The sequence below is a fragment of the Narcine bancroftii genome, chromosome 1, assembly GCF_036971445.1.
Source record: "Narcine bancroftii isolate sNarBan1 chromosome 1, sNarBan1.hap1, whole genome shotgun sequence".
In the NCBI taxonomy this organism is placed as follows: domain Eukaryota; kingdom Metazoa; phylum Chordata; class Chondrichthyes; order Torpediniformes; family Narcinidae; genus Narcine; species Narcine bancroftii.
The window spans coordinates 110,992,569-111,015,755 of NC_091469.1; the positions used below are offsets into that span (position 1 = coordinate 110,992,569).

Here is a 23,187-nt window from a genome sequence, read left to right on the forward strand (position 1 = left end):
GACAGTGGGACATCAAGAGAATGAGCTTATTGTGACCGCAATACGTTTTATAAAGTACACTCAGGTCTTGAGAATTACTTATAGACATTAAAAAATATGTTGAGTTAATTGATCTGATCATTACAGAATAATGGAAGTGTAAGGGATTGGAACAATGGTAATACATTGAATATCTCAGGCTTGTTTTACGACTTATTTGGAACATGGCTGACTAAATATTCTTTGTTTATGTACCATCGTTGGTTCATAAACTTCGATACATTTACTTTTGATAAATGTCCATCAACATCAGCCTTGAAAATAAAAGTCTGCTTTGTCTGTTTGCCACTTTGTTTCTCCATAAAATACTGGGCCTCTTCGATTAATGTTGTTTGAAAACATGAATTTTCACATCATTAAAACACCTGGAGAAAGCTAAAACCTGAATGTGAGCACCTGATATTTCCTCTTATTTCCTACCTTCCACCAAAGTTTGCTTCAATTCTCAATTAACCAAGATTATGGCCAGCAGTCCTTAAATGACTTCATATAGGGCAGATGAAATTTGACATTGTAGCATGCACGTTCTTGCAAAGTGTGGAAAGAAACACAAAGTCTAAGTTGAAGACTGATTTATTGTACTGGCAGCTCAACTTATATTTTGTCCCCACTGCTGATGACAGGCGTGACGTCAAGGCAGTGCCGATCTCTGATTGGGCGGCGTTGCTGCCATTGCTCCTTGTTTCTTGTCATGCAGGCAATCACTTGGGATGAAGGTCTTTTGCCCTGTGGGGTCTGCGCGGTCTACCATGTTTGTTGGCCACTTTGTGTGCTGGGTCACGACTTGGTTAGGCGGCCATTACAACATGACCTATGAGGAATGTTATTAAATGTCACAGATAATTACATTTTAGATAATGATATCACAAATTCTACCTAAATATCATAAAAATATAACTAACATTTACCTCAGCAGTACAGCAATGAAGTGGGTATTGTTTGCTATAACACATGAAAAACCATGAAAGATTCTCATAAGAAGTTCATCTGACAAGTAGACTTCTGGATTTTGCAAATTCATTAAAGGGTAGCAACGTTCTAATTGCTCAACTTTTATCCTCATGTCATTTTAAGCATATTTAACAGCCACTTTAATTGTAATCAAATAACTTGGCCATATCAAGACAACCATACAAAAGCTTTTATCTTTTCATGCTGCTGGAATCACAATTAGCTTGGAAAATAGTATTGATTATTATAGTTACTAATAATGTACACAGTCCCTAATTTTACCTTAATGACCTCAGTCATTGATATTTCTCTCTAAGCAGTTTTGAAAATTACGATGGTATGTCTGTAGGAATTTACAAAATGTACTCAGTTCCCCTCTGTGACCTTTACTAACCTTCACTCACAACTCAATTTCAATTCCAACCAGTTAAGAATCAAAAAATAAATGACCTCAATTGTTGCAGCTGGTGCAAGGACTTCAGCCCGTAATTAAGATCTTAGTCTTCCAAAAATATACTTTGTTTTTAATGAAAGATTCATGATCAAATTGCACCATTGATGTTTCCATTGATTTATTTTTTTAATCAGGTTCAATAAACAGTTTTCATGCTCTATTACTTACTGACTTTAATGATATTTATAATTCATGCACATTTGTAAAAAGCTTCTTTGCATCTGGAATTTACAAATAAAATGTTTCATTTTTTCCACATGATAAATTTTAGATACTGTACACATAATTTTTAATGCACTTTATTTAATGTAAAACCACTTAGCAAACATATCACAATATTTCAAACTTCATCCAAATACACATGGTATTTTATTAGAAAAGAAATACAAAAGAAAGATAAACCTCCTATGAATTTCATTCCCTGCCCCCTCCTCCCAACCCTCCTGCAAACCTTTTTTTTAAATGAAAAGAGGGACAAGAAAACCACAACAGGAGTGCTTCACTTTCTGATAGTTTTAATCATATAAATAATTAGAGAGAGCTATAAGAGAAAGGGTATGTTTGAGTTTCATTTAATTTTTAATACCAACAGTTTGTAAATATGGGCTCCATATTTCACAAAATGTATGTAATTTATCTCTTAAATTATGTAATGTTCTCAAGTGGAATGTAACTCTGAACTTCTGCATGCCAAATCAATATCTGACTTCCAAGTTATAGCAATATATTTTGTAGCTCTTGCCAAGGCATTTTGAACAAATTTTACTTGATGCACATTCAGTTTTAATTTAGGTTTAATCCCTCTAACATCACCCAGTAAAAATAACATTGGATCCTGTGGGAATTTTACTCCAGTTATTCATTTTAATAAATTACCCAAATCAAGCCAAAAAGGATTAATTGTGGAACACTGCCAGGTTGAATGCAAAAAAATACCCACTTCTTGTCCATATCACTATTTCATTCTGTGATTGACTGCCTCTTTTAAAATAAATGCAATGATTTTAAATGTAATATAAAATGTTGAACATTATAAAAATAAGATCAGTGTTACTATACCCCATATTAAATTTCCAGTCCCCTCAAATTTACATTCCATCAAGTATGCATACAGATTTTGAGTTAATGGTGGATTAACTCAAGTTCATTGTATGTGATTTACAGGCAGGGGAAAGGCTTAAAAAAATGATTTTGACAGCACCACAACACATCCCACATCTGCATATACATTAAGCCTACTGCTGATTTTTCAGAGCATAGTTCTGATTCTTGTAAACAACGTTATTTCAAGGCCAATTATAAAATGATTCAAAACAACACTGCATAAACTCTGATTATATTTTGGAAAACTAATGCAATCCAATCAACAAGCTCTTTAAAGACTGCAATCTGTCAAAGAAGAGTAATGTCAACTATTTTGTTTTCCTTAATTTGAAGCCACAATAAATTGAACGCCTTTACCTACCTCATAGTAGCCATGAAAGACCCCAACAATGAAGACGCTGTTTACATCCGGTACCGCACGGATGGCAGTCTCTTCAATCTGAGGCGCCTGCAAGCTCACACCAAGACACAAGAGAAACTTGTCCGTGAACTACTCTTTGCAGACGATGCCGCTTTAGTTGCCCATTCAGAGCCAGCTCTTCAGCGCTTGACGTCCTGCTTTGCGGAAACTGCCAAAATGTTTGGCCTGGAAGTCAGCCTGAAGAAAACTGAGGTCCTCCATCAGCCAGCTCCCCACCATGACTACCAGCCCCCCCACATCTCCATCGGGCACACAAAACTCAAAACGGTCAACCAGTTTACCTATCTCGGCTGCACCATTTCATCAGATGCAAGGATCGACAATGAGATAGACAACAGACTCGCCAAGGCAAATAGCGCCTTTGGAAGACTACACAAAAGAGTCTGGAAAAACAACCAACTGAAAAAACTCACAAAGATAAGCGTATACAGAGCCGTTGTCATACCCACACTCCTGTTCGGCTCCGAATCATGGGTCCTCTACCGGCACCACCTACGGCTCCTAGAACGCTTCCACCAGCGTTGTCTCCGCTCCATCCTCAACATCCATTGGAGCGCTTTCATCCCTAACGTCGAAGTACTCGAGATGGCAGAGGTCGACAGCATCGATTCCACGCTGCTGAAGATCCAGCTACGCTGGATGGGTCACGTCTCCAGAATGGAGGACCATCGCCTTCCCAAGATCGTGTTATATGGTGACCTCTCCACTGGGCACCATGACAGAGGTGCACCAAAGAAAAGGTACAAGGACTGCCTAAAGAAATCTCTTGGTGCCTGCCACATTGACCACCGCCAGTGGGCTGATAATGCCTCAAACCGTGCATCTTGGCGCCTCACAGTTTGGCGGGCAGCAACCTCCTTTGAAGAAGACTGCAGAGCCCACCTCACTGACAAAAGGCAAAGGAGGAAAAACCCAACACCCAACCCCAACCAACCAATTTTCCCCTGCAACCGCTGCAACCGTGTCTGCCTGTCCCGCATCGGACTTGTCAGCCACAAATGAGCCTGCAGCTGACGTGGACTTTTTACCCCCTCCATAAATCTTCGTCCGCGAAGCCAAGCCAAAGAAGTAGTACTTTAGGACACAGTTGGGATTTGTCGACTTCTGTTACCTTTATATCAGTGACCAAACATGCTACTGGTGCCTTCCAGGATGAGGAATTTTCCTTGACACCTAATAAACGATGTATATCTTGGCATCTTTTGGTTCAATGGTTCAGATGGTTAAATGTTTTCAAATGATGTGACTGAAAATAAAGTAAACTGCATTAAGGTTTATATGTATATGCAAGTGAAATTTGTTCAGTGTGAGTACAGTATGATATTTCTGTTTTTTAAACTGTTTATTCTTAATGTAGGTGTAATAGTTAGGGCAGTGGTTCTCATGCCATAGGTGCTCTGTGATTAGTAAGGAATTGCTTAAGGTGGTATGTGGGTGGAAAGAAAAATGTTGAAAACCACTGTTTTAATCGTACTTAATTGACTTGTTATGTGCACGGTTTCAAAACTCTAAAGGAAATGGGCCAATGACAATTTTTCTCAAGCAAAATATTTCAATAACACTTGGGTCTAGAGCAGTGATTCTCAACCTTCCCTTCCCACTCACATACCACCTTAAGCAATCCCCTACTAATCACAGAGCACCGATGGCATAGGATTACTTAAAGAGGTATGTGTAGATGATGCTTTTCAGCTTCTAATATTTCCCAATCTCAAACATGTCATCTTCTAGGAAAACTAAGCATCACTATTCCATATTGTATCTTATTCATACAAATAAATCAAACTTCTTAATTGCAGCTGTAAATAGCTTTAAATTCACTTTAATAAAAGCAAATAAGCATTTTCATAGTTTTGCACTTCCTAGCAGTAAGTAAAACAAAGCATATTTTAAATGATAATGACACTCAACTTCAAACAAATATAAATGAATTAAAATGATAATAAGTGATTAATAATGAATAATAATGATAAATTCAAAGAAAAGTTTCTCTAGTGAGATTACTCTCCTTCCTTAGTCATTTAAGTAAAAGAATGAGGTCCTTGTCCGCTCAGATATTACAACATAATTATGTCGTAGTAACTATAGTAACTCTACAAAAACAATTAATCCTTAAAGGGAAAGTCATCAAACAACCATAAATCATAAACACAAGGTTTAAAACTTTACATTCTGGCCCCTAATTATTATAATAGACATTAATGACTGATACATAATAATTACTATTGCAGATACAAATTGATGCCATTCTTCCTGGATCAAGAAATGCATAATTGTTCAATATGAAGCTTCCTTTTTTAGCTTTAACCTGTACGGGAAATATCGAGAGAGCTTTGTCACCAGCCCCAGTAAGAATGCTTGTCTGAACTGAAGCATTCTCTTTGACTGTGTCTTTAGTCTTGGATTCAGATTGTTTGACATTCTTTTCTATTTTAGTTCATGAATATGCAGTAACTTGGGATGCTTTAAACTGCATATACCACAAGTGATAAAAACTTGTTACAAGTTTTGCTGATGTGTCCTTTGCACAAGCCATCAAAACATATTCTATTCTTCTTTAAAGGGATTAATTTCTTATCATATGATTTCTTTTCTCCAATTGTGAAGTTTTTTATAAAGCATGTTTATCTTTGGAATACAAACAGCTATTTTTTCATTGTTTCCTTGATCTTTCTTGTGCTTGTATCTGACACAGCAGTAAAAAAGGAACTTCCCTTTGGTTTCTGTTAAGATTGTGATTTAGACTTCTTTACATCCTTAGGAACTATTTTTTTAAATTTTTTTTTATTTTTCACACTATGAACCATACTGACCAAAATACACACAAGCATTTCCCTCTTGAATATACACAGTGTCAATTTCTCCCCTTTTCCCCCTTCCCTTCCCTCCCTCCTTCACCCCCCTCCCCATCCACTCAATGTTCAACATATATGATACATTAAACCCATTAAACAATGTCATCACACAATGAAAATAAACAAGAAATTTGTGTCATCTACTTTTACATACTGGGTCAGTTCATTTCATCTTCTTCTCCTTCTGTCATTTTAGGTGGTGGAGGTACGCGATAGGACTTCTCTGTTGTGTTCCATGTACGGTTCCCAAATTTGTTCAAATACTGTGATGTTATTTCTTAAATTATATGTTATTTTTTTCCATTTCTATGTACCATTGCTGTATTCTCAGGTTATCTTCTAATTCCCAGGTTGACAGCTCAGGCTATCATAATAAATCTTTTTTGTGCTCCATCCAAATCGAGTCCAAGTTCTTTACTCCTTACATTATTTAGAAGAAAGTTCTCTGGATTTTTTGGTATGTTGCTTTTTGTGATTTTATTTAATACCTGATTTAGATCTTCCCAAACCTTTTCCGTTTTGTCACATGCCCAAATTGCATATACTATTGTTCCCGTTTCCTTCTTATAGCGAAAACATATATCTGATACTGTTGGATCCCATTTATTTAACTTTTGGGGTGTGGTGTATAGCCTATATAACCAATTATATTGTATCATGCGTAACCTCATGTTTATTGTATTTCTCATAGTTCTGGAGCATAGCTTTCCCATGTTTCATTCTTTATCTTTATGTTTAGATCTTGTTCCCATTTTTGTTTGGGTTTACAGCTTGTTCCCTCATTCTCTTTCTCTTGCAGTTTGATGTACATGTTTCTTATAAATCTTTTAATTATCATTGTGTCTTTAATCACATATTCAAAACTGCTTCCTTCTGGTAACCTCAGCCTGCTTCCCAATTTGTCCTTAAAGTAGGTTTTCAGTTGGTGATATGCAAACATTGTTCTGTGAATTATATTATATTTGCACTTCATTTGTTCAAAAGATAATAATTTATTTCCAGAAAAACAATTTTCTATTATTTTCATCCCTTTCCTCTCCCATTCTCTAAAGGAAAGGTTATCTATTGTGAAAGGGATTAGTTGATTTTGCGTCAATATTAATTTTGGTAGTTGATAATTTTTTTTTTTCCTTTCTACGTGAATCTTCTTCCAAAAGTTGAGCAGTTGGTGTAGTACTGGTGAATTCCTATGTTGCACCAGCTTTTCATCCCATTTATATAGTAGTATATGCTCAGGTACCTTCTCCCCTATTTTATCTAGCACTTATCTGGTCCAATCTGGTTTTTCCCTTGTTTAATAAAATTCTGATAGGTATCTTAATTGTGCTGCTCTATAATAATTCTTAAAGTTTAGTAGCTGTAAGCCTTCTTGTTTGTACAATTCTGTTAATTTATCCAGTGTTATCCTTGGTTTCCCCCCTTTACATAAGAATTTCCTTATTATTTTCTTTAGCTTGTAGAATTTCTCTGTTAGGTGAATTGGCAACGATTGAAATAGGTATTGTATCCTTGGGAAGATACTCATTTTAATGCAATTTACCCTTCCTATCAGTGTTAGTGGTAAATCTTTCCAATGTTCTAAGTCGTCTTGTAATTTCTTCATTAATGGCTGATAATTTAATTTGTATAGATGGCCTAGATTATTATCTAGTTGAATACCTAGGTATCGGATTGCTTGTGTTTGCCATTTAAATTGTGATTCTTTCTTAAACTTTGTGAAATCCATATTATTCATGGGCGTTGCTTCACTTTTATTTGCATTGATCTTGTACCCCGATACTTCTCGATATTCCTTATTTCTTATGTAATTCTCTTATTGATAATTCTGGTTCTGTTAAGTGCACTATGACGTCATCTGCAAATAGACTGATTTTATATTCCTTCTCTTTTATTTTTATCCCTCTTATTTTATTTTCTGTTCTTATCAGTTCTGTCAATGGTTCTATAGCTAACGTGAACAGAGAGGGAGATAGTGAACATCCCTGCCTAGTTGACCTGCTTAATTTAAATTGGTTTTATATATATCCATTTACTGTCACCTTCGCCAATGGTCGCTTATATAATGCTTTAATCCAATTAATATATTTCTCTGGTAGGTTGAACCTCTGTAGTACTTTGAATAAATAATTCCATTCTACTTTGTCAAAGGCTTTCTCTGCATCTAACGCAACCGCCACTGTTGGCGTCTTGTTTCAGTGTACTGCATGGATTAAGTTAATGAACTTACAGATATTGTCCATTATTCGTCTTTTCTTAACAAGTCCAGTTTAAACTAGTTTTACTAGTTTTGGTACACAGTCAGTTTGCTAATAGTTTAGCTATTATCTTATAATCTGTGTTGAGTAGAGATATTGGTCTATACGATGCTGGTTTTAGTGAATCTTTCCCCCTCTTTGGTATTACTGTAATTATTGCTGTTTTGCATGAATCTGGCATGTTTGTATTCCTTCAATCTGGTTCATTATTTCCAGGAGAGGAGGAATTAATAAGTGTTTAAATGTTTTATAGAATTCTATTGGGAGTCCGTCCTCTCCTGGTGTTTTATTGTTCGGTAGATTTTTTAATATATCCTATATTTCCTCTATTTCAAATTATTTTATTAATTTGGTTTGCTCCTCTTCTTGCAATTTTGGTAGTTCAATTTTAGCTCAAAACTCATCTATTTTGACTTCTTTCCCTTTGTTCTCAGTTTGATATAATTGCTCATAGAATTCTTTGAAGTTTTAATTGATCTCCATTGGGTTATATGTAATTTGTTTGTCCTTTTTCCTTGATGCCAATACCGTTCTTTTAGCTTGTTCTGTCTTAAGCTGCCAAGCTAGTATTTTGTGCATTTTTTTTTCTCCTAGCTCATAATACTTCTGTTTTGTCTTGATTATGTTCTTCTCCACCTTTTATGTTTGTAGTGTTTCATATTTTATTTTTTTTTGTCTGCCAATTCTCTTTTTTTTGTTGTATCTTCCCTAGTTGCTAATTCTTTTTCTGTACTTGCGATTTCCATTTCCAGCAGTTCTATTTCCCAATTGTAGCCCTTCTTCATCTTAGTTTCATTACTTATTATCTGCCCTCTGATAAATGCTTTAATTGCATCCCATAGTATAAATTTATCTTTCACTGATTCTGTATTAATTTGTCGCTTAATTAATTCTCTAAAATCCTGTCTTTTAAGTAGCATGGAGTTTAATCTCCATCTATACGTTCTCAGTGGGATGTTCTCCAGCTCTATTGCTAATAACAGGGGTGAGTGATCTGATAACAATCTAGCTTTATATCCCGTTTTTCTAACTCTCCCTTGGATATGGGCTGACAACAGGAACAGGTCTATCCTTGAGTATGTTTTACGTCTACCTGAATAATATGAGTATTCTTCTCCCTTGGGTGTTGTCTCCTCCATATATCCAAAAGTTGCATTTCCTGCATCGATTTAACCATAAATTTGGCTACTTTGTTCTTTCTGCTAGTCTTTTGTCCAGTTTTGTCCACCTTTGAGTCCAAATTAAGATTAAAGTCCCCTCCAATCAATATATTTCCCTGCGTATCTGCAATCTTCAAAAAGATATCTTGCATAAGTTTTTGATGGTCTTCATTGGGTGCATATACATTGAGCAAATTCCAAAATTCTGAATATATCTGACACTTTATCATTACATACCTCCCTGCTGGATCTATTATTTCCTCCTCTATTTTGATTGGTACATTTTTATTGATTAATATAGCTACTCCTCTGGCTTTTGAATTATATGATGCTGCCATTACGTGCCCTACCCAGTCTCTCCTTAATTTCTTGTGTTCCACTTCAGTTAGATGTGTTTCTTGCATGAACGTTATATCATTTTTTTCTTTCTTCAGTAAATTTAACAGCCTCTTCCTTTTGATTTGGTTATGTATTCCATTAATATTTATAGTCATATAGTTCAACATGGTCATTTCATACTTTGTTTACCTCTCATTTCCGCTTCCTCATCAGCACTTTTTTCCCCCTTATCCATTTCTGTTTCCTTTTTTTGAATGCACTATAAGACAACACTTCTGAAACAAAATATTTCCACTATTCCCACAGCTAAAATTCCCTTAACCCCAAATGTCCCCCCCCTCTCTAAGTTGCCCCTTGTCCCTTGCCGGGCAACGACAACTTCCCACTCTATTTGGATTGCGAACCCGCTTGCAAGCGTCAACTGATTTTGCAGTGACTGTTATTCTCTCGCACCCAGCCCCCTCCAGAAAAGATTTTTATCTTCACATATAACAAAGCTCACCCTCTTAATTCCCCCCTTACTTCCTTTCTTCCCTTCCTTCCCCTTCTTAGTTCTTACTTATACATTATTTTTCTTCTTTATATGAAGTTTGTCGTCATTCTTGTTCTTGTTGCATCTCTTCATCTCTCTGTCTGTTTGCAGGCGTTCTGCAAATTCTCGTGCTTTCTCTGGATCCGAGAACAGTCTGCTTTGCTGCCCTGGGATAACTATTTTAAGCACTGCTGGATATCTTAACATAAATTCATAGCCTTTCTTTCATAAGATCAATTTTGCTGTGTTAAACTCCTTCCTCTTTTTCAGGAGCTCAAAACTTATGTCTGGGTGGAAAAAAATTTTTTGATCTTTGTATTCCAGTGGCTTTTTGTCTTCTCTCATTTTTTTCATTGCCTTCTCCAATATATTTGCTCTTGTCCTATATCTCAGGAATTTTACTAGAATGGATCTTGTTTTTTTGTTCTGGCTGTGGTTTTGGGGCTAATGTTCTGTGTGCCCTTTCTATTTCCATTCCTTCCTGCATTTCTGGCATTCCCAGGACCCTGGGGATCCATTCTTTTATAAATTCTTTCATATCTTTGCCTTCTTCAACTTCCTTAAGGCCCACTATCTTTATATTGTTTCTCCTATTATAGTTTTCCATTATATCCATCTTCTGAGCTAACAACTCCTGTGTTTCTTTAACTTTTTAATCAGTCTCTTCCAATTTTCTTTTTAAGTCATCCACTTCCATTTCTACGGCTGTTTCTTGTTCTTCCACCTTGTCTACTCTTTTCCCTATTTCTGTCATGACCAGCTCTAATCTACTCACTCTTTCTTCTGTACTTTTTATTTCACTAAATTCTCATGTCAGCCATTCTTTTTATACTTCCATATATTCTTGAAATTTTTTTTATCCATGTACTGTCAATTCCCTTCATCTTCCATTTCTCTGTGCAGAGCTTGATGCTCTCCCTCCTCTTCCCCTGTGTCCGCTCCAGGGCCTGTGTCCTCTGCCTCTCTTCCTTGCATCTGTGCTTGTTGGGCTGTTTATCTCAGTTTGCTGGGTATTTTTTTAAATGGTGTCTTGATGTTGGTCCTCTTCTTCTGGGCTGGTTATCTGCTGTGTCTCTGATTTCCTTTTTTCATTGTCCTCCCTCCCGTTCCCATTATTTTCTGTATCTTCCCGCTGGGACCCCTGCTGTCGGGTCTTTCTCAGCTGTTCAAGCTGTGGAGTTCCAATCCACAGCTGGTGCCCCCGCCCGTCGGTGTTGTCTTTGTCGTGCGCATCGCTAATGCGCAATTCCTCACATGTGCGGTTCCGCACCCCTGTTTGGCTCCAGAAACCAACTTTGTAGTCCTGCGTTCGGTGGGTCGCGACCCTGTGGGGTTTCCACTGACCTCAGGGAGTGGGCTCCTCTTTTCACAGTGGGTCCCTGCTTCTTCGTACAGGTAAGACCTTCACCTTTCTTTTCCGGCATCTTTCCTTCTTCTTTTCTTCCCGTTGTTTTGGCTTTTCTTTCTTTGGTGCCATTTCCTCCACACCTTTATTTTTTTATTTGTTGTGGTTTGTGTGTCTGGGGCTTTGCTGTTTCTTTACTTTTTTCCTTCTTTTCTGGAGAAGGCTGTATTCTCCTACCAGCCACTACTCCATCACGTGACTCCTCACATCCTTAGGAACTATTGAAGTATCCTTAATATTTCCAAATGCTGGTATGGTTTAAACATGCACATGCCATTCCAAAATTTGTACAATATCCTCAGTAGTGTCACTTCTGGAAAGCATCTTAAGGTCTGTAACTTTGGTTCTCTATAAGTCCTTCAGCTTATAAGGTCATTCATTGACAATAATTGTCAAATTAGCAAGTAAATTAAGCTCTTGCAAATGTAGACCACTTCCCTTTGCATTACAACATCCACTCGGAAAGTGTGTATATGCTTGTGAAACCTTTTTTTTCCTCTGATTTTATTGCTGGCCAAGAGGGAATCTTGTCTACGAGGGCCCTTGCAATTTTCTGCTCATTGCCATAATGATAATACAATCATTCTTTTTCCCTTTTGAAACCTTGGTCTGGAAGCATATATTAGCCACTTTTGACTTGTTCTTCACCTGTCCTCCAGAATACTGTTCCAGGTAATACACATGATCTTTGGCACTTTTAATATTACTTTCAATGTGATGTTCAAAGGAATTTATGAATGTCAGATATTGTAATGGATCTCCATTAAAAACTGGAATTTTCTTCTTGGGTAAACCATATGAACCCTGTTGCTGCACTGACACACCAGAAATTTCATTTCGATTTGGTATGAGTGCTAATATATGGTCTTGTCCACCATGGCTTGTGACTGGTTGTCTTCTTGTCAATGGAGCTGGCTGAATAGAACTGCTGCCATTGGTGTTGGACCTTGATATGTCAGTGATGGCATTGATGGGGTTCCTTGGTATGGCTGAGATGACATTTGTGGAGATCCTTGACTTATCGCTGGTTCTTCAGCAACACCTGGTTGAGACGTCTGTTGTTGAGTGTGATCAATTTGCATGGTTGAACCTGGTTGAAATGTTCTTCTTTCAGGAAGATTCATAAAAAGTGCACTCAGCACAGATAGAATGTTGCTAGCTCTTTCCATAGGGTTGCTCATTGAAATTCGAACACCCGTGGCTCCTTACTCAAGTATACTCGTTTCTTTGGCTGTGGAACCCATGGACCTGCTGGTGAATCCTTGGGTACTTCAGACTGAGTGATAGATCTTGCAGAAGCCTGAGCTAATGCTTTTACCCTGGCCATCTTCATCACATGTTGTTCCTCAAGCTCTAATCTTTTCTTTTCTCTCTTCAATAATATTTTTCATTCTTCTTGCTGAATCTTCATTTCAGCTTCTTGACTTAGTTGCTGATTCTTAATTTCAGCTTCCATATCTTCTAAAGCATGTTTTTTCACAAACAACTCACAATGTGCACAGATAGTAGCCAAGTCTGCTTGTGCCTGAGCATGAATAGCTGAAATGCTTGAAGCATACAAAGCTGTACTTGCACTTTGAAGACTTTGAAGATCTTCCTACACGCATAATCCTGGAGATACTTGGGATTCACATCTGAACATCAGATATCACTGATTGAGTCTCTATCTTCAGCATTTCGCTCGGTCCAGCTCCAATATGGCTTTGCAATGTACATTCATCTGTTCCAGTTCCACTGGCCTCTAAACCACCCATTGCATCTGCTGTGCCTTAATGCAGTCTTTTTTCTGCTTGGTAGTTGAAGTTGCTTCTTCTCGCGTCACTGACTCCAACCTTCCACCAAGCCTTATCCATCCACCTTGCTGGCTCAACTCATAATCAGACAGCTTTGTCTTCTCCTGGCATAATTGCTTTAAGACTATTTCTTAGTTCTATGTTCTGCAAACTGGCTGTTTATAGAACACAGAATCTGGGCTTCCTGCCAATGGCTCCTTCCATCTGCAAATCAGAGAGCTTTTATCTCTCTTTCAAGGTTACAGGTGCCTGTAGTCAGACAGACATGCTCTAACTGTTCAATTCCAGAGATGTTCTCAAAGAAGCTTCCAGAATTTGCCAACAGACTTTCTTTAAATCTTGTCTTATTTCTTCCAGCTAAATTCACAATTTTATAAAACATTTTTCTTTGAATATGACATGTTTGAGATTGGGAAATATTAGAACCACTGCTTTAGTTGAACTATTAGGAAAATACAGAATGCTTATGTGCATTCATTCATCAGGTGTATAAAAGAGTGGCAGCAATGGACTATTCAACCATCTTGTGTGCTAGGCAATGCAATAAGGGTGATTGCTTTTAACCTCACTGCCACTTTCCACAAATGTAGCTGGGTGGGTTTGTAAAGATTGGTGGAGTTGTGGACAGTGTAGAGGACTATCAAAGAATGTGACAGGATATACAGTATATCTGTTATAGATATTGGCAGAGAAATGGGAAATGGTGTTCAATCCAGACAAGTGTCAGGAGGTCAAATGTTTAGGAAAAATATACAGTTAATGACAGGACTTTTGAAAGCATTGATATGTGCAGGGACCTGTTGGAAAGAAATGAGATGGAAAATAAAATGAACAGGTTCTTTATATTGTTTATCAGGATAGGAAACAGTAATTACAAGGCCAGAAGCGTCAGTCAAATCAGAATTTGGAAAGGAAGAAACTCAAGAAAGTGACAGTAACCAAGGAAGTGGTAGAAAACAGTTTGTGGGAGCAGTGAGTTGACATGGCACTTTGCTTGTGATGGTTTTAAAAGAAGTGGTTAGTGAGATAGTTGAGGCAATGGTTTTAATTTTCCAAAATTTCCACATGGTATGTTTCCTCCCTGGTGCCAGAGTCCAAGATATGTCAGATTGAGTTCACGGCATTCTCAGAAGGGAGGGTAGCAGCCAGATTTCAAAGTCCATATAGGGACCAACAGTGTGGGTAGGAAGGATAAGAAAGTCCTGCAAGAATAGTTCAGAGTGTTGGGCACTAGGTTGAAGCATTGGCCCTCCAGGATTTTGATCTCAGGATTTCTACCTCTACCATGTGCCAGTGAGGTTAGAAATAGGAGGATAATGCAGCTTAACACGTGGCTAAAGGCATGGTGCAAGAGGGAGGGCTTCAGGATCATTTGGTTCTCTTCCACGGAGGGTTGGGCCTGTTCCAACAGGACGGTTTCCAATTGAACTGGAGGGGGACTAAAATCATTGTGGGAAATCTTGCTGCTCCAATGGGTGTGATAGTACAGATCTATCACTAATGTACATAGTGTATATAGTTACTGTATCTAGACTGTGCTTACAGCGATTAGCTGAGAGCTAAGCCACACCTATTGTCTGGGCCTTAAAGGGTTGTGTCCCTAGCCAGGTCGGATCATTCCGGACTGGTCGGCCACCTGTGAAGAGCTCCGATCTTTTGCTAATAAAAGCCTTGGTTTGGATCAACAAGTCTTTGGTTCTTTCGACAAGCTCTACAATGGGTTTAAACAATATTTGCAGAGGATGGGAACCAGAGTGCCAGATCTGATAAACGAGTGGAACTCTGAAAAGATGATGTGGAAATTGCATGCACCGATAGAAGTCAATGGGTTGTATGTGGTGGGAGTGTTCTCAGGTGCATCTATTTCAATGCAAGGAGTATTGTAGGAAAGGCAGACGAGCTTAGAGCTTGGTAGGTTACATGGAATCATGACATTGTGGCCATTAGTGAAATTTGGTTGCAGGAGGGGCAGGACAGGCAGCTCAATGTTTCAGGCTTCCGTTGCTTTAGACGAGATAGAACGCGGGGAGGAGGAATGAAAGAGCAGGAGTGGCCTTGCTTGTCAGTGAAAATATCACAGCTGCGCTCAAGCAGGACAGATCAGAGGGCTCATCTACTGAGGCTAGATGGGTGGAGCTGAGGAAAGGTACGACCACACTCATGGGGGTTGTATTATAGACTGCCCAATAGTCAATGAGAATTGGAGGACCAAACCTGTAGAGAAGTAGCAGAGAGCAGCGAGAAACATAAGGTTGTGCTTGTAGGAGATTTTAATTTTCCACATATTGACTGGACTCTCCTACTGTAAAAGGGCTGGATGGCTTTGAGTTTGACAAATGTGTTCAGGAAAATTATCTAAATCAATATCTAGAGATACCAAGCAGAGAGAGCAAAATACTGGATCTCTTATTAGGGAATGAGACAAGACAGGTGACAGAAGTATGTGTGGGGGAACATTTTGGGTCCAGTGATCATAATGCCATTAGTTTAAAGTTAATTTGGGAGAAGGATCGGTCTGGGCCAAAGATTGAGATTCTAAATTGGAGAAAGGGCAATTTTAAGGAAATAAGAAAGGATCTTGGGATAAGTTGTTTTCAGGAAAAGATGTGTGAGGTAAATGGAGGTTCTTCAAAGGTGAAATTTAGAGAGAACAGCGTTTGAATGTTCCTGTCAGAGTTAAAGTCAGGGGAACTACATTTTTGAGATATTGGTGATCTGGTTCGGAAGAAGAGAGAGGTGTATAACAGGTATAGACAACATGAAGCAAATGAAGTTCTTGAGGAGTATAAAAAATCCAAAGAAAACCTCAAGAAAGAAATCAGGAAGGCTAAAAGAAGACATGAGGTTGCTTTGGCAGACAATGTAAAGGAAAGTCCTTAGGGTTTCTACAGGAATACAGGTATTAAGAGCTAAAAGATAGTAAGAAACTAAATTAGTTCACTTGAAGATCAGAGTGGTTGGCTTTGTATGGAGCCAAAAGAGGGGAAAGATCTTAAATGTTTTTTTTTTTCATCAGTATTCACTCAAGAAACAGGCACAGAGTTGTGGGCAGTTAGGAAAACAAGCAGTGAGGTCATGGAAACTATACAGATTAAAGAGGAGGAGGTGCTTGCTGTCTTAAAGCAAATAAGGGTGGATAAATCCCCAGGACCCAACAAGGTATTCCCTCTGAGCTTGAGGGAGGCTAGTGCAGAAATTGCAGGGGCTCTGGCCGAAGTATTTAAAATGTCTTTAGCCATGGGTGAGGTGCCGGAGAATGGAGCATTGCTCACAATTTTCCTTTGTTTAAGAAAGGTTCTAAAATAACCCAGGAACTTGTAGGCCAGTGAAGGGAAATTATTGGAAGATGTTCTAAGAGATCGGATACACAATTATTTGAATAGTCAAAAATTGATTAGGGATAGTTAACATGGCTTTGTGTGTGCGAGGTGGTGTTTAACTAATCTTTTCTGAGGAGGTAACCAGCAAAGTTGACGAAGAAAAAGCTGTGGATGTTGTCTACATGGACTTTAGTAAGACCTTTGACAAGGTACCTTATAAGAGGTTAGTCAATTAGGTTTAGATACCAGGTATTCATGGTGAATTAGAGAATTGGATTCAACAATGATTGGACAAGAACAGCTAGAGAGTAGTGGTGGATGATTTCTTCTCAGACTGCAGGCCTGTTACTAGTGATGTGCTTCAGGGATCAGTGATGGGACCACTGTTGTTTTCCATCTATATTAATGATCTGGATAATAATGTGGTAAATTGGATCAGCACATTTGCAGATGACACTAAATTTGGAGGCGTTGTGGAGAACGAAGAAGGTTTTCAAGGCTTGCGGAGGTATCTGGCCCAGCTGGAAAAATGGCCTTAAAAATGCAGATGGAATTTTAATGCAGACTAATGTGAGGTGTTGCATTTTAAAAGTATAAACCAAGAAAGAACATACACGGTAAATTGTAGGGGACAGAGGAGTGCAGTAGAACAGAGGGTTATGGGAATACAGATACATAATTCCCTGGAAGTAGTGTCACAGGCGGATAGGTATATAAAGAAAACTTTTGGCATTGTAGGGGCCAAAAAGGGCCAAAAATGTGTAAAAAAAAAAAAAAAAAAAAAAAAAAAAAAAAATCTTACCTTGTTAGGTTGGTGTCCTGCTGGTCCCTACGTGGTCATCAGAGGCATCCCGAGTTAGTTTTTACTTTTTACTCCCATCTTTGTTATGCTCATGTATGGTTCTAGGAACATGCTCAGTGCATTTGAGGTTGGAGTCCCAGCAGGATCATGCACAGTGTGTTTGAGTTTGGAGTACTGGCTGGAGCATACATGGTGCGTTTGGGTGTTGTAGTGCCGGTTGGAGCATGCATGGTGGGGCAAAGCATGAATCAGGGGTTTTAGATATAATACTACAAAACATGCCGGTGACATAAAGAAGGGTGAGTGAGATCGCCATAACTTTAGTCAACCATGATCGTAAATATTACTGGAAGTTTATACAGATGTTATTTATGGATGTTTCATTTCAACTTTAAAGAAGATTATTTCAAGTTAATGTGTTGGAATAAAGGATTTAAATTCATTTGGACTTGTATTGAAACTAATTGAAAATGGAGCACTAATAAGTGTCTCACTTAGCCTTCAAGCAACTATTTATTGGATTGAAGTTGCTATATTTATTCAACTAAAGTTTATTGGTTGGAAGAAAAAATTGAAGGTTAGAAGATAAAAGACACTGTGCTATGGATTGATATTGAAAGTTATATGTCAGCCATCTTGGAAATGTCTCGAGTTGGGTCAGTTTGTAATCCACATCCATCCTCTCTGAGTATCGGCCAGAGAATGATTTAAAAACTCTACTCTTATAGCGAGGTGTCTTATAATCAAGTTGGTGAAGCCATTTCTTGAAAATCAGCGATATTATTGATGGATGTTACTGTCTTGTGTCTCTGTGTTGCTTGGGGGGGCTTCTTAAATAACTTTAACAAAAGAGACGTTACTTATTGATGTCTTCAACCATCTCAGGATACTTCTCGCACGCACGCACGCACGCACGCATGCGCGCGCACACACACACACACACACACACACACACACACACACACACACACACATACACATGCACACACATGTGTGTGCGCGCACGCACATGCACACGCACACACCCACACTCGTGCACACACACACATGCACACACACGCGTGCGCACACATACACACACGCGTGCACACACACACACACACACACACACACACACACACACCCCACAGTGGTGCACTACAGTAACTACAGTGAGAAGGGTCCATTCTTACATGTTTACTAAATAGTTCATATTATCCTGACTATACAACATCCCTCCTTCTCAAAATAAAGATTTAGTGTCCTTTATCATTTTCTTTGCAGTACAAGTTAAGTAACTAAACTTGTACACTAGTTTATTTGCACAGCTATTTTTAAATAATTCTTATCGATATCACACTGGCAGCAGTATGTTGCTTTGCCATCTTGTTGATTTGTCTGTGACCGTTGGGCTCTGTGTTGCTGGTACACGTATAGGTGATGTGGCTTGTGCTTCACCTGTTTCAGTATTAATGCTTGTGGTGTCTTCACTTGATATCTTACCTGATATTAGTGAGACAGGCTTTGCTGGTATTAAAGCTTTCTGCTTCATCACATCTTTTGTTGGCTGAATACGCAACAAATGTACAATTCAAATTGATAAAGAGGTAAGTAAGAAGACAACATCTGACCTGCAGGAAGAAATAAAAGCAGATGACAGTTCATCAAATGTGGAAAGCAGGAGAACCACTCTGAATATATAAAGTGTGTAACCTATATAGTATGTAAATAGCAAAATAAAGTCAGTTTGTACATATCTAGAGGCAGAGTAAACCTTTGGCTTTATAAAGAAAATCTGTATAATGTTTGAAATTTATGTTATTTGAATAATTGTGCAATTATTATCTCAGACATTAAATCTAATTATAATATTATGGGGCTAGTATTGTTGGGCCAAAAGGATGAAAAATGAGTAAAGAATTTACTTACCTCATTAGGTTGGCGTCTTGTTGGTCCTTGCATGGTCATCGGAGACATCCCGAGTTGTTTTTTTTTACTGTTCACGGCTATCTTTGTTATACACATACACTGTTACAGGAGCATTTGAGATTGGAGTGCTGGCTGGAGCATGTGTTATGCATTTGGGTGTTGTAGTGCCGGTTGGAGCATGCCCAGTACATTTGAGGTTGGAGTGCTGGCTGGAGCATGCCCAGTACATTCGAGATTGGAGTGCTGGCTGGAGCATGTGTTATGCATTTGGGTGTTGTAGTGCTGGTTGGAGCATGCGCAATGGTTTTGAGATTAGAGTGCCAGCTGGAGCATGCACGATGCATTTGTGGGTTGGAGCATGTCTGGTGGGACAGAGCGCAAATCAGGAGTTTTAGATGTAATGCTATAAAACATGATGGCAGCATAAAGAAGGGTGAGTGAGATCGCCATGACTTTAGTCGACCGCAATCGTAATTGTTACTGGAAGTTTATGCAGATGCTATTTATGGATATTTCATTTCAGTGTTCAAGAAAATAATTTCATGTTTTTTAAAAAAAGGATTTAAATACATCTGGACTTGTATTGAAACTAAGGTAAATTGTCTCCTGTTTAGGACAGAACTAAGGTATTTTGTTCTCTCAGAGTGTTGCAAATCTTTGGAATGCTTTTCATTCAAAGTCTCTGGAAAGAGAAACTTTGAAGAATTTTAAGGTAGGGTAATAGATAAACAAGTGAGGGAAGATAACTGGAGGAGGATGAGAAAGTGGAGTTGAGATTACCAACATCTTACAGAGCAGAAGAGCTGGTTGACCTCCTCCTGTTCCTAATTTGAATGTTTGTATTTTCACGTGATGAAAGCCATTGCTTTACCGGAATTCCCACTGTGATTATTGTTTCAGGCCAAGAAAATAAATCCTCAATAACTTCAAGAAATCCCGATTGCCTCAAAACACACACCAGATGGGATGAAATGCAAGAGACAGGAGGAAAGTTGATTCCAAATCTTTGTGAGAAGGCCTATATGGATTTCATAACATAATTATGATTATGAGCAGAATCATGTTGTTTGTTTCTTTTACTGCATGGACAAAGAACTAATGAAATACTGCCTCTCAGGAAATCATGTACAAATGTCTTTCCTGATCCCAGCTTTCGAACTGTGTCTCCACATTTTCTCATGATTTAACCTCCAATGAACTCTTCAGTAATGTTGAGCAAATATCATCCTGTTATTTGAATATTATGCAAATAAATGTGTATAAATACCAAAAAATGCTGTTTTTGAAGGTTATATTTGAAAAATATTTTGAAGTAAAAATCATGGTTTGATTCTTAAAATGAAGTAACACAGAAAGACAAATGATTGATGTGCTTGTCAGCATGGCGAAATTTCTATTGGCTTCCACAGTGAACAGCGTAACATAATGGCTTGTTGAATTAGTGCTATAGATAGCACTACTGTATCACAATTGCTAGTCCCAAATAAGCAATAAATGTGTCATTTATTGGTAACATTTTAAGATGTGGAACCTTGGACCAGCTAACTTATGAAGTCTCTTATAGAAATGTTCTTACTCACCCTTCCAACAGGACCCCAATGAAACGCAACAAACCACTGTATTGTGCACTACCTCTGAACTGATCACTTCCATCATTTATCTAGCACAGCCTCCAACCTCATTCTTTCCCAACCCAGCACTGTCCATTTATACCTTGTACACAATTGTCCCGACAGTCATCGTTTCCACATGCTCCTGCCCCACCAAACTGGCTCTGTTTTGTCCTCCCTGATCTAGTTGCCCCCACCTACATCAGGGATATATCACATGCCTTCCAACACTTCAACAATTTCTAGTTCCCTGAACGTGATCACCTCATCTTTACCATAGACATCCGATCACTATACACCTCCATACTCCATACCGAAGGTCTCAAAGCCCTTTGTTTCTTTCTCAACAATAGACCCAACTAGTTCCCCTCCACCACCACCCTCCTCCGGCTAAGGTAACCATGGGCCCCAGCTGTGCCTGCCTCTTTGTTGGCTATGTGCAGCAACCCATGTTACAAGCCTACCCAGGCAAGGCCCCTCAACTCTTCCATCGCTACATCAATGACTACTTCGGTGCTGCCTCATGCACATATGATGAGCTTGTTGATTTCATCCACTCTGTTGCCAACTTCCACCCCAAACTTAAATTCACTTGGTCCATCTCTAGCAACACTCTCCCTCTCGTCAATCCCTCTGTCTCCATCTCAGGAGACAAACTCTCGACAGACATCTTCTATAAACCCACCAACTCCCTCAGTGACCTCGACTAAACCTCTTCTCACCCTGTCCCCTGCAAGGATTCTATTCCATTCTTACAATTCCTCCATCTCTGTTGCATCTGTGCCCAGAATGAGGTCATCCATGCCGGATCATTAGAGATGTCCTCCTTCTTCATTTGCCTTTGGACTCTGCTCAAAGTTTATGGGCCCTTGCCCTGTGAAGCAGTCAAGTTTAGTTGGCTTCTTCCATACCGATTACATAAAACACATAAAAATCATTTGATGCTTTCTGTCCATAGACCCCCTCCCCCTTAAATGGCCATTGTGCACCATGTACATCCCTCACTGAGGATGGCTGCTCAAAATCATACAAGTTCTTTTGGATGCATATTGCCAACATTGCATTTTTACTGGATCAGCATCCTGAAACACCTCCCAAAAAGCATTATAGAAACACTTGCACCATAGCAATCACTGAGGAAGAGCTTACCTCTCACTAGCAAATTGAATTAGTTAATCTATGCCAGGTTTATGATACCTCAAAAATATTTCCACAATATATGGACTGATCTGCCTCCACTCTCACTACATGCCCTATAGAAGTGGCTTGCATGTTTGGCTCTAAAGTCACTGCCACTGTAGACAATTGTTCAAAAGGGTTGCTCGTCTCAATAATTCAGTGTGTGTGAAAAGTTCTTTCCAGCTTCCTCCCTTATTCTTCCAATAATAATGATTATTAACAGTCATGCTCCTTTGTGAACTGATGGAACCAAGTTCTCAGTGTTAATTCTCTCAAAACCTTTCACATGCTTGGCCTTTAGAGATTCTGTTTTAACCCTTGCTATCCTAGCCTTAAATAGCAGGAGTTTTTTCCACTTATGCTTTACAACTCTTGACCTTCTACTCATCTGAGAGATTTTTGATGAGGCTTTGGCATATGTTATATATCTATCCTAGAAAGGCATTTCAGGAGTAAATAAAACAGTTCTCCATTCTAAACCTACTCACACAAACCTTGAGGCTATGTCCCTAGTTCTAGTCTCACTTATCAATGAAAACAACTTTGCTGGCTCAATCTTATCTATCTCTCTCATCATTTTATGTTTCCATTAGAATCAGAATCAGGATTTATTGTCATGAACAAGTCATGGCATTCAGTGTTGGCAGCAGTATCGTAGAGCAAACATTTATATTATAACCACCCTTACAACATCACTATATTATATAAAAAAATTAAAAACAATAATAATAATAATTGTGCATGAAAAGTAAGGCAGTGCCTTTGGTCCATTGATTATTCAGGAATCTGATGGCAGTGGGGAAGAAGCTGTCCTTGTGCCACTGAGGGCTCATCTTTAGGCTCCTTTACCTTTTCCCCGACGGTAGCAGAGTGAGGAGGGCATGGCCTGGATAGTGGGGGTCTTTGAGGACAGAGGCTGCTTTTTTAAGACATCACCTCATGTAGGCCCCCTGAGTTAACAACCCTCTGGAGTTCATACTTGCCTTGAGAGTTGGCCCCTCTAGAGCAGGCAGTGATGCAACCAGCCAGAATGCTCTCCATAGTGCACCCGTAGAAGTTT

At 38.7% G+C, this 23,187-nt stretch overlaps 1 long non-coding RNA gene across 1 annotated transcript; it reads right to left on the bottom strand.

Annotated features, from left to right (window-relative positions):
• Positions 1-648: 648 nt before the first annotated feature.
• On the bottom strand, positions 649-19,482 carry LOC138742663 (uncharacterized). The gene is made up of 4 exons (XR_011344356.1): positions 19,339-19,482; positions 18,913-19,040; positions 4,081-4,215; positions 649-850 (listed from the first exon to the last, which is right to left on the bottom strand). It is a non-coding gene; the product is annotated as an uncharacterized lncRNA (long non-coding RNA).
• Positions 19,483-23,187: the final 3,705 nt, after the last annotated feature.